The 12,871-nt window shown below is 38.4% G+C and overlaps 1 long non-coding RNA gene across 1 annotated transcript; it reads left to right on the top strand.

The window, feature by feature from the left end:
* Window positions 1-5,942: 5,942 nt before the first annotated feature.
* LOC140732756 (uncharacterized) lies at window positions 5,943-6,360 on the top strand. Its single transcript, XR_012100121.1, has 2 exons — window positions 5,943-6,030; window positions 6,312-6,360. It is a non-coding gene; the product is annotated as an uncharacterized lncRNA (long non-coding RNA).
* Window positions 6,361-12,871: the final 6,511 nt, after the last annotated feature.

Raw genomic sequence — 12,871 nt, 5'->3', positions numbered from 1 at the left:
GGAAGCAACGGGTAGGAAGGGGCAGAACCCCCGCCGAGCAGCGGCAGTCCGGCCAGATCCGCCCGACGGAGGCAACGGGTAGGATGCTGTGTCCAGGGTAAGCAGCAAAACTACAGTGATCCAGCGGGTATATTGGTAAATTGGGAAAGGCAACCGACAGCGTGGCAGCGCAAGCAAAGAAATTAAGGCGGAACAGCGGGACCAGCGCACAGGAGAGAAGCAGGGGAACAAGACCAACCGGATAGAGCATATACAGAACAGCAACCAGGGTAGGACAGGATTCCAAGCAAGGCGGCCACCAGGGCAGAACAGGATACAGAACAAAACGACCACCCGCCCGGTCTCCGTCCCACGGCCCCTTATAAACACCTGCAGCCGAACTGACCACTGGTGTGCCTCCTTGATCCAGGCTGATCTTAACAGGCTCAAAGGGGCCGGGAGGGACAGCTGCAAGACCCGGAGTCCGGAGCCCTCGGACCGGATCGAGACCCGGAACGCGGATTCTGGGCCGGACCGGAACCTGACACTACCTTATCTTGACCCACAACATAACCAAGGTAAGTCACAGTGGCATGTCCGAATTCACTTTTAGCTAAATTCATAGTTAAGTTAGCTTTTGAAAGCCTTTCAAACAATTTCTCCACCGCAATAATGTGTGCTTTCCAAGTATCATTGCCTGTCACTAAATCATCAATATAAGCAACTGTATCTTTCAATCCCTGAAACACAGAGTTAATCATCCTCTGGAAAGTACCTGGGGCATTCTTCATCCCAAATGAAAGAACATTATATTCATATAGCCCAGATGGAGTTGGAAATGCAGAAATCTCTCTACCTCTGTCCGTTAGTGGAACACACCAATACCCTCTCAATAAATCAATCTTTGTAAGGAACTTTGCTTTTCCCACTTTATCTGCACAATCATCTACTCTAGGGATTGGATATGCATTTGTTTTCGTTACAGCATTCACCTTCCTATAGTCCGTACAAAACCTAATACTACCATCTGGTTTTGGCACCATAACACAAGGTGAACTCCAATTCGAGTTAGAAAGTCTAATAATATTATTCTCTAACATATATTTAATTTCTTTCTCAGCAAGTTCATATTTTTCCATGTTCATCCTATATGTGTGTTGATTAATGGGTTTGGCATCTCCAACATCTACATCATGTGAAGCTATAGTAGTCCTTCTCGGAACGTCTGGAAACAAATCCTTATATTTAAAAATTAATTGCTTCATCTGCTGTTTCTGCTATGGCTGTAAATGTGCTAATTTCTCATCAATATTTTCCAGAATGGAGGAATTTGGTAACTTGACAGAAACAATGTTGGATTTAGAATGAAATTCAGATGAATCATCTATCATGTTCCTAGTCAGATCAGACTCATTGTCATTAACCACAACAGTCACAGTAGCAGATTGTTTCTCGTAATATGGCTTTATCATATTTAATGGCAATGTTGTGTTGCCCTTCTACGATCTGGAATTTTTATCACGTACTCCACATCATTGATTTTAGACACAATTTCATAAGGCCCATGAAATCTAGCTTGTATTGGATTCGTTTGCACTGGGGAAAGAACCAGCACCTTATCTCCAGGCTTAAACATCCTCATCCCAGCTTCTTTGTCGTACTAGGTTTTCATTTTCTCTTGAGCCAATTTTAAATTTTCCTTGGTTAAGCAACAAGCTTTATGTAACCTGTCCTTAAATTTCAAAACATAGTCCGACAAATTAGTGTGCATTTCCTTACTAATCCACTGTTCTTTTAATAAAGCTAAAGGTCCTCTAACTCTATGCCCAAATACAAGTTCAAATGGACTGAAACCTAAAGATTCTTGTACCGATTCCCTTACTGCAAATAAAATTAAGTTTATACCCTCATCCCAATCACTTTCATTTTCCACACAATATGTCCTAATCATATTCTTGAGGGTAGAATGAAACCTCTCCAAGGCACCTTGCGACTCTGGATGGTATGCAGACGAAGTGATTTGCTTAGCTCCCAATTTATAAACTATCTGTTGAAACAATCCAGACATAAAATTACTGCCTTGATCAGATTGTATTTCCTTAGGTAATCCAAAATAAGTAAAGAATTTTATAAGAGCCTTTGTCGCAGTTTTAGCTGTTATATTCCTAAGTGGTACTGCCTCTGGAAACCTAGCCGAAGTGCACATAATCGTCAACAAGTACTGATAACCAGTTTTTGCCTTTGGTAATGGACCTACACAATCTATAATAACTTTAGAAAACAGTTCACCAAATGCTGGAATAGGTTGTAATGGAGCCACTGGTGTAACTTGATTTAGTTTACCCACAATTTGACAAGTATGGCACGTTCTACAAAACATCGCCACATATTTTCTTAGACCAGGCCAGTAAAAATGTTTTAAAATCTTATCCACAGTTTTCCTTACCCCTTGATGTCCACCTAAGTGCACACTATGAGCTAAAGTCAAAGTCTCATTTCGATAAACTTTAGGGACAACTACCTGATAAACAATATTCCATTCATCACTTGCAGGAATTGTAGGCGATCTCCACTTCCTCATCAACACTCCCTTTTCAAAGTAATATCCTACTGGCACCTTATCAATTTCACTATCTGGTAGAGCTTGTTCTCTTAATTTTATAATCTCAGGGTCTCTACTCTGCTCTGCTATCATCTCCTTCCGAGACAGAGATAAATCTTCATAGTCAGACTTACTCCAAGAATCTTGTTCAAACAATGAAGGTAAGAAACTCTCTGACACATCCTCAAAACTCGAATCCTGAGTTGAACAGTCATGAGTAACAACCTCATTCTGCGCATCAATTTTTTTAGCCATAGCTCTAGTCACAACACAGGAAGAATCTGTGTTAGAATTCATCTGTGGTTCCTGTAACTCCATTGTCAAATGCACGTCAGGAAAACCTTGTCCACCTGCCAAGTCGTTACTTAACAATAAAGAAATATTCTTCACAGGTAAGCTCGGCTGTAATCCTACTTTAACAAGCCCTGTAACTAACCCTGACTTTAAATTTACTTTATGCAAATGTACAGGCATAAAGGCACTCACAACACCTCGTATATAATTTACATCACCAGTATCAGAGTCTTCATTAAACTTCAATACACTGTCTAATATCAGTGATTGAGAAGCTCCAGTATCCCTAAGGATTTTTATTGGCACCGGAGTAGATCCTTCTTTTAAGGATACAAACCCTTCAGTTATAAAATGATCATATCCCTTTTTAACTTGGTCAGACTCTAACAAAACCCCATTTGTGTTTATCGAACCCTGTAATTTTACAGGTGTTTCAGTATGTTGCACACAAACATCTGGGACTGCTTCCTTCTCTTTCTTTTTCAATCGAAAACAGTTTGCTATTACATGGCCAGGTTTCTTACAATAGTTACAAATAGGACCAAACTAGCTTTCCTTCACAGGTTTTCCTTCCTCCTTACCTTTCTCATTAACTTCTGATTTAATTTCTGTTTTACTTTGAGTCTCTGTGTTATTTTTCCTCTTAAAAATTCTGCCATGAGGAAATTTATTATTATGGATTAAAGCATACTCATCAGCTAATCCAGCAGAGTCCTGTAATGTATCAGTATCTCTCTCATTTAAGTAGGTCCTTACTTCAACAGGGATGCTTCTTTCAAATTCCTCCATTAAAATCAGCTCTTTCAACTTATTATAGTCCCCATTTACATTTTTAGAGGAAACCCATCTCTCTAAACACATAGCTTTATCATAGACAAATTCCACTTAAGTATTTCTTACAGACTTCTTCAAACTTCTGAATCTTTCTCTATACGCTTCCGGGACAAATTCATATGCCTTCAATATCTGCTGTTTCACAATATCATAATCAAGTGCTTGCGCAGCAGTTAAAGCTGTATAAACTTGTTGTGCTTTGCCTTCAATTACACTCTGTAACAACACTGACCATTTATCTTTCAGCCACTCTGAAATCTGAGCAATAGTTTCGAAATGTTGGAAATATCTTTCTACTTCTGTTTCACTAAATGGAGGGACCAATTTAATTTCTTGACTAACAACAAACGGTTTTCTAGAACCAGGAGACTGATTCTCAGACTTTAATTCCGCCATTGCATATTCAAATTCCCTCTTTTTATGTTCAGCTTCTAAACTACAACGCTCCAATTCTGCTTTATTTTGTTCCAACTTCATTTGTTCGATTTGCAACTGCATCTCTAGATTACTTATTGGAAACGTCTCTAAAATCGATTCATCAAAATCACCTGAATCTACATAGTGTGACGTGATTTTTCTCTGCATTAGAGCCTTTGATGTAAACCTCGAAATACCTTTAAGTTCCAATCTACTAAAAAATGTGTTTATTTTTTTAAAAATGCGTTTGCTTTATTGCCGGACTTAAATGAATATATGTTGTTAATGGGTGGTGATTTTAACTGCTGTTTAAACCCTTTGATTGACAAGAGTTCAACTAATCAGCGGCTTCCGAGTTGTTCTGCATCACTTATTAACTTTTTTCTAATTGATTTTGGCCTGGTAGAAATTTGGAGATATTTACATCCTAATGATAGATATTATTGTTTTTTTTTTCACACGTTCACAAAAAAAAAATTCGAGAATCGATTACGTTAAAGTTGATCCCCGATTTTTGTCCAAAGTCCAAAAATGTGAATATGATGCTATAGTTCTTTCGGATCATGCGCCTTTAAGTTTAACTTTTGAATTGAATGACGTTGCTATTGCAAATTTGCCTTGGCGTTTACCAGAAAATTTATTACAAAGTCCGGACTTTGTCAAATTTATTGAGACTCAGATAAAAGATTTTTTTCTTTTTAACAATACGGGAGATGTATCAAAATTGATTATATGGGATACATTTAAAGCATATTTGCGCGGTCAGATAATTTCTTATTCAGCTAAGCTTAAGAAACAGACAAAAACAGAGTTAGATAAAATTTCCAAACAAATTAAAGACTTGGATAATATTTATTATCTCTCCTAATATTGATTTATTTAAACAAAGAGTTGAATTCCAATAACAATATAATTTATTATTAACTTATTCTATTGAAAGAAACTTACTTAAATTGAAAAGTCAATTTTTTGTGTTTGGAGATAAAAATAATAAGCTATTAGCATCTCAATTAAAAGCAGTTAGAACTAAAAGACATTTTTTTTTAAATTCGCAAGGGAGATGCAAGTTTAGCACGCAATTATGAAGATATTACTAAAATTTTTCAAGACTTTTATATTGAACTTTATAAATCATAGTTTCCAGTGATTCTTCTAAAATGAATGCCTTTTTACAAAAGATTGATTTCCCTCAAATTTCTGCTAAAGATCAATAAACTCTTGATGCTCCTATTACTGAAAGCGAAATTCAGAAAGCTATTTTTTTTCAATGCAATCTGATAAAGCTGGAAATCCTGGGCTGGATGGTTATTCTGTAGGATTTTATAAAAAATTTTAAAAATTGCTCTCTTCATATATGTTGGAAACGCTTAAAGATCCTTTTTTGATAGGAGAGAGTTACCTCCCACGTTTTATGAAGCTTCTATTTCTTTAATTCTTAAGAAAGATAAAGAGTCTTCTGACTGTGCTTCATAGAGACCTATTTCATTATTAAACGTGGATGCTAAAATTCTCTCACAAATAATGGCTGATCGGCTGGAGAATTTTTTCGCTAAAATTATATTTCAAGATCATACAGGTTTTGCAAAGGGCCGTTATTCCTTTTCTAATGTTCCGATATTGTTAAATGTTATATGTTCATTGTGCTGCCTTTATGGCAGTTATTTAGTTTATAATATTTTCGCGTAGTAATTTGTTAGCATTTTTTTAGTTGAAGTTAGGATTGTTTAAATCAATTGATTTGTCTGTAATACATCGCGGCTGCGATGACGTCACATCCAGGTTCGCCGCGTCTTGTGGGAAATTACCGGTTTGAGATTCACGCAAGGGTGGGGGTCACTCACATGTGCCACCATAACGCCGGCTAGGGTTTCTCTATGCACCAAAGACACAGTGAAAGCAACGCTGTAAGTCATTAGATAATCGATATTTTGAGTTAAAATGTTAACGCCGATTCTGTTAAAAGTAACGACGGTCGGTAAGGTTTACCTTTTCGTCAGTTAAAGAGTCGGGATAGTTTGTATTGAAGTGTATCTAAAGCAGCCAATGGAGCAGCTAGATTCTGACTGTATGCTGCACTTTAATGTAATGTAGTTATTGTAGTTTTACCTTTGCAAGTATTCACAATGTAAATGTGATATTTAGAAGGAAACAAACACTGTACCAATCTTGTATTGTTTTTCAACAGTTTTCACCATGCGTTAATGTGAAGAGTGAACAGTAAATGGTTAATCTTACTGCGGCCTCGTTTGCATTGATTCTGGTTTATCTCGACGTTTACCTCGGCGTTACGTCACACCCGAGCGAGAACGTTACATTCATACTTTTCTAAGGCTCTCCAATGTGTCGTCTCTCTTGATGCTGAAAAGGCATTTGATAGAGTTGAATGGAAATACTTATTTAATGCTTTAGAGAAATTCGGCTTTGGTATTAATTTTAATAAGTGGATTAGAATGATATATAAAAGCCCTATTGCTATTATTATTACTAACAATTGCAGATCTCCTTTTTTTGGCTATCACGGGGTACGAGACAAGGATGTTTGTTAAGTCCTTTGTTAATTAATTTGGTGCTGGAACCCTTGGCTATTGCACTTCGTGAAGCTAAAGATATTCATGGAATTTTTATAAATGGGACTGTTCATAAGATCTCCCTTTATACTGACGATCTTTTCATTTATATTTCGAATCCTGAAGAATCCATTCCTAGTTTATTGAAACTAGGTATTATTATCACTAAAAATCATAAAGATCTTTATAAAGCTAATTTGGTTCCTTTAGTGGATTTTATGAAGCAATTTTTTGCAGATGGATTCCACTTACACTTTCGCTAGTCGGTCGAACTCATGCAGTTAAAATGATGATTTTACTAAAATTTTTATATGTATTTCAAAATATCCCTATTTTTTTAACTAAGAAGTTCTTCGATCGGGTTGACTCCATTATTTCATATTTTGTTTGGAATAATAAAAGACCAAGAATTGCTAAATGTCATTTACAAAAATTAAAAGAAGATGGAGGTCTTGCTTTGCCTAATTTAAGAATGTATTATTGGGCTGTTAATATACATAATATGTGTTTTTGGTTATATTGGGCTGATAGAGATGAACGACCACCTTGGGCTGATTTGGAATTGAATTCTGCGAAACAGTTTCATTTATCCTCATTATTGGCAGCTTCTCTGCCTGTACAACTGGCCAAAATTACTAACTTAAATTATCCTGTGATTAAGCAGTCATTACAAATTTGGTTCCAGTTTCGTAATTTTTTAATCTTAAAAATTTTAAACTTTTTAGTTTAATTTATCGAAATTATTTATTGAAACCTTCATTAAGTGATCCTACTTTTCTTCTTTGGAGGAATAAAGGGGTTTATCCCTTCACGAATTTGTTCCAAGATGGCCGACTGATGTCTTTTGAGAAATTAGTAACTAAATACTCTCTCTCGTTCTCACATTTCCTGCAATATCTTCAGGTCAGACACTTCTTGCAAAAATACTTAAGTAATTTTCCATATATACAAGTTTCTGACCTGTTAGATATTATTTTTTAAATGGATCCTTTAGTGAAGGGTTTTATTGGGAAAATTTATAATTTTTTTTGTTACAGCAGCACAATTACCCTTCACTTAAGATTAAGCAAGGTTGGGACAGAGAGCTTAACAAGACTTTGATAACAAAAGATTGGTTGCGGATTTTGAAGTTGGTCAACTCTTCTTCGATTTGTGCCAATCACTCTTTAATTCGATTTAAAATTGTACATCGTTACTATTTGACAAAGGAGAGACTGTCTAAAATGTTTCCTAATGTTGATAGTCAGTGTGACAGATGTAAAACCGTGACAGCCACATTGACACATATGTTTTGATCGTGTTCTGTATTGAAACATTTTTGGAAGTCTATTTTCGCTACAATATCTAAAGCTTTAAAAATTAATTTACAACCTAATAAATTGGCAGTTTTATTTGGTATAATCCATCAGTATATTCATGGTATTTCTTCATTAGACCAACATGTAATTGCATTCGTTACATTATTGGCCAGAAGGGCTATTTTATTGAAATGGAAAGATACTTCTGCTCCTACATTGACACAATGGTTTTCCCAAGCGATATTATGATTTAGTTTGGGGAAAATCAGAAGTCGAACTTTTGATCCTCGATTCGATTTTGAGAAAAGGTGGGGTTCATTCGTCCACTACTATCGTCTGATTTGGGTTAATTGATATGGTTTCCTTCCGATTTTACTTTAAGTGGTTTTGAGATGGCGAATTGATGTCTTTTATTGAAGCTTGTTTGATGTATTGACCGGGGTTGTGCTCCCAATGTTTTTTTTTTGCTTTTGTTAGTTAGTAGGGTTTCTTTTTCTCCTTCTTTTTCTTTCAAAAAAAATATTCTTAGCACTATACATTTTTTATTATTGTTGATATATTGCTTAGCTTTGTTAATCAGTTATTTGCTAATTTAATTCCTTATTAGAACATAAGAACATAAGAGATAGGAGCAGGAGTAGGCCAATCGGCCCCTCAAGCCTGCTCCGCCATTCAACAAGATCATGGCTGATCCAATCTTAACTCTAGTTTTCACCGAATCCCACAAGGCAACAGTGCCAACCAACAGGGCACCATGCCGCCCATTTTATTTTATTATTCATCCCGCCCAAACCCATGTGATCACCCGGGGGAAAAAAACCGAGTTGCCAACTGAGGAGAAAAAATCTGGAAAATTCCTCTCCGACCCATCCAGGCTATCGAAAACTGGTCCAGGAGATCACATGGCTGATCTAAACCTAGCCTCATGTCCACTTACCTGCTCGCTCACCGTATCCCCTAATGCCAATTTTATCCAGGAAAATGTCTATCTCCGTTTTGAATTTATTGAGTGTAGTAGCTTCCACAGCTCTCTGGGGCAGTAAATTCCACAGCCCCACTACCCTCTGAGTGAAGAAATTTCTCTGCATCTCAGTCCTGGAACGGCATCCCCTTATTTTAAGATTATGCCCCCTAGTCCTAGTTTCACCCATCATTGGGAATATTCTCCCCGCTTCCACCCAATCAAGCCCCTTCACAATCTTATATGTTTCAATAAGATCGCCTCTCATTCTTCTGAACTCCAATGAGTAGAGTCCCAATCTACTCAACCTCTCATCATACATCAACCCACCCATCCCCAGAATTAACCTAGTGAACCTTCTCTGCACTGCCTCGAGAGCCAGTATGTCCTTTCTTAAATATGGACACCAGACCTGCACGCAGTACTCCAGGTGTGGTCTCACCAATACCCGGTACAACTGCAGTAAGACCTCCCTGTTCTTATACTCCATTGACTCGGTATCTTTTTTGTCAATCTTCAATAATAATTAATAGAAAGATTTTTAAATGAAATGAATAAGAAAGATGCCACATATTTTGGAAAGAAAAACCTCATCCTGGGAACAGATGCAATGGAGAGGAAGGAGGTGAGAAAAGGGAATAGCGTTTCTAGAAGAACGTGGCAGGAAGTATAGCGAAGATAGCCATAGGAACCGGTAGGTTTAAAGAAGATATGTGGACAGTTTGTCCTCAGAGATGACGACAAAGAGAACGAGAAAGAGAAGAGAGATGTCAGAAATGGACCAAGTGATCTTAAGGACAGGGTGGTGGTTTGGGGCAAAGCTGACAAAAATGACGAAATCAGCACAGGTGCATGAAGCAGCACCAATACTGCACCTCTCCAAGTGTAGTAACCTGTTTCCTATAACAAGGTGATCAAAACTGTGCACATTACACCTTGCGTGGCAGTGGTAATATCAAATATAACTGCCACTTAGTGTTCTTAATTCCTGAACTCAGCGCTCTCATTTAACACCTCCTTCCTGGACTCTGGAAAGGCTGGGTTACACAATCCACTGAGCAATGCAGACAGATCCTCCGTTGAACAATCAACTACAGTATGCTAACATCAGAGATAGCAGCATTGGCCCAATCCCCTGTTTGCGACGGGTTCCAAACTGGCAATGGAAGGGTGCCAGGTGCACAGGTCGGTATAAAACTGTAGGAGAACACAAGCAGTGCGGTTAGAGTGGCAGAAGATATTTACATTGTTTGGGGTGGAAGAGGAGTGGAGGATTAGGCATTAATTTTGAAAACGAATTGTCGCCCCCAGAGTTGCACACACTGCGGGCAATGAGTGAGGTCAAATATCTTCATCTGATAACGTGAAGGGATAATGGTTCCTTAAATGCTGAGATTTCAAAATTATAAGTGATAACGTCTTTCATGATAAATCCTTAAAATAGATCCCATTGCATCATAAACATTGGAATAAAATAATTGGTTGCCTTTCTGTTGAGTTAAACGTGACTAATTCACTTCATTACAGTCCAAGGTAATAGTCTCCCCAGCGACAGTTTCCAACATAACCGTGGCCTCCCTGAACACGGGTTGATATTTCGCCAGTCTGAAGCAGCGAGTCCACCGCACCAGGCGTTGCTCAAAGAGAATGGGATACCCAGTAATCTTCCAGATCGTGCGCATGTACTATCCCGTTCTTGCGACCATTGGAGTTGTTGGTAAGGGGACGCAGACTGGGAGACTGTTTCGCTGAACACCTACGCTCGGTCCGCCAGAAAAAGCAGGATCTCCCAGTGGCCACACATTTTAATTCCTCGTCCCATTCCCATTCTGATATGTCTATCCATGCCCTCCTCTATTGTCAAAATGAATCCAAACTCAGGTTGGAGGAACAACACCTTATATACCGGCTGGGTAGCCTCCAACCTGATGGCATGAACACTGACTTCTCTAACTTCCGTTAATGCCCCTCCTCCCCTTCTTACCCCATCCCTGACATATTTAGTTGTTTGCCTGTTCTCCATCTCCCTCTGGTGCTCCCCCCCCCACTTTCTTTCTCCTGAGGCCTCCCGCCCCATGATCCTTTCCCTCCTCCAGCTCTATATCACTTTCGCCAATCACCTTTCCAGCTCTTCGCTTCATCCCACCCCCTCTGGTCTTCTCCTATCATTTCGCATTTCCCACTCCCCCCACTACTTTCAAATCTCTTACTATCTTTCCTTTCGGTTAGTCCTGACGAAGGGTCTCGGCCCGAAACGTCGACAGTGCTTCTCCCTATAGATGCTGCCTGGCCTGCTGTGTTCTACCAGCATTTTGTGTGCGTTGAAACAATGCCCATTGTTTTATACAGCAACGGGCCAGGTGCAGTGATCAACATCTCCCTTTCTATAGACGATGTGTCTGTTAAAAAGCTTTCCAACTTAATGCTGAATACTGCTTTCCATTTACATTTAGAATTCAACACTGGCTCCCGTTTGTGACAGAAGCTGAACAAAGTATACGAGTTGAAAGTTTAACCTACAGCTGTTTTATCTTTGCAAGTGAAAACTACTGTGGTTAGAAAACAAAACTTTGGTGTGGTTTGGTATTGTTGAGGATAGTATTCCAAAACTGAAGCCATCTAATTTGCAGGTATTGATTGGCCTTTATGTCTCTTATGGCCAGGAGGGCGATCTTGCTCAAGTGGAAGGAGGCTGCCCCGCCCACTCATGTTCAATGGCTATCTCAAGTTATGCTGTGCCTTGATCTAGAGAAGATTCGCTGTTCGATTTCTGATTTTAAACCTGATTTTCTAATGTTATGGGGACCCTTGCTGAGTTATTTTCATAATCTTTGAACTGTTATTAAAGTATGGATCTGAACCATTATTACTATAATATTATATGGTAAGGTAATTTTTTTCTCTTTGTTTCACCAACCAGCTCATTATGGTTGTGGGGGTAAATTTTTTAATAAAATACAATTATTCTATTTTATTTCATTTCATAATTCAATCTTTTTTGTTACATGATTGATTTGGGATATGGGATACTGTGATCATATTACTGTGATTTAAATGTATTGTAATTCCTATTACTTGTATTCCCATGGAATTTTATTTGTATTTATGCAATTTACATAATATTAATAAAAATATTGAAAAGAAAACCAATCTTGGCAAAACAAAAGAGGCCCCCAGGTCCAGGAATGGGCTATTCATTATACAGATGTGGACAGGAAAGCCATTAGTGTAGATGGATGAATGGACATCGGATTCACGGAGTCAATGATCACAGCAGAAAGCAAAGAGAGGAGGGAGAGGCAGATAAATATATATTTCATGGCAGGATCCCGTTGAAGATGGCAGAGGCTGTAGAAAATGATGCGTTGGATGCAGAGTCTCACGGGTGTTATGTAAGGACAAAGGAATTCTATCCCTGTTAATGCGCCGATGGCAGAACTCCAGAAAATGGAGGAGATGCGAGAGAAGGCAACTTCAGTGATGCAGGAAGGGGAACACCATTCTTTGGGGAAGGGGATATCACTGATATTTTGGAAAGAAAGACTTCATTCTGGGAACAGATGCGGTGGAGAGGAAGGAACTGAGAAAAGGGAATGGCATTTTACAGGGGCTGGGCCAGAAGAAATATCGCCAGTGTAGCTATAGAAATCGGTAGGTTTATAAAAGATATCAGAGATAACAACAAAGAGATTGCGAAAGGGAAGAGAGATGTCAGAAATGGACTAAGTGAATTTAAGGACAGGGTGGAGGCTGGGGGCAAAGCCGATGAAAATGACGAACTCAGCATAGGTGCATGAAACAGCACTAACACTGCACTTCCAGTTTAATAACTTATTTCTATAACAAGGTGATCAAAACTGTATGCATTACACAATGCGTGGTTGTGCTTATATCTTTTATCACTGCAACCGAAGTTCCC

This window comes from Hemitrygon akajei, chromosome 9 (assembly GCF_048418815.1).
Source record: "Hemitrygon akajei chromosome 9, sHemAka1.3, whole genome shotgun sequence".
In the NCBI taxonomy this organism is placed as follows: domain Eukaryota; kingdom Metazoa; phylum Chordata; class Chondrichthyes; order Myliobatiformes; family Dasyatidae; genus Hemitrygon; species Hemitrygon akajei.
This window is presented reverse-complemented; position numbering and strand designations above follow the sequence as displayed.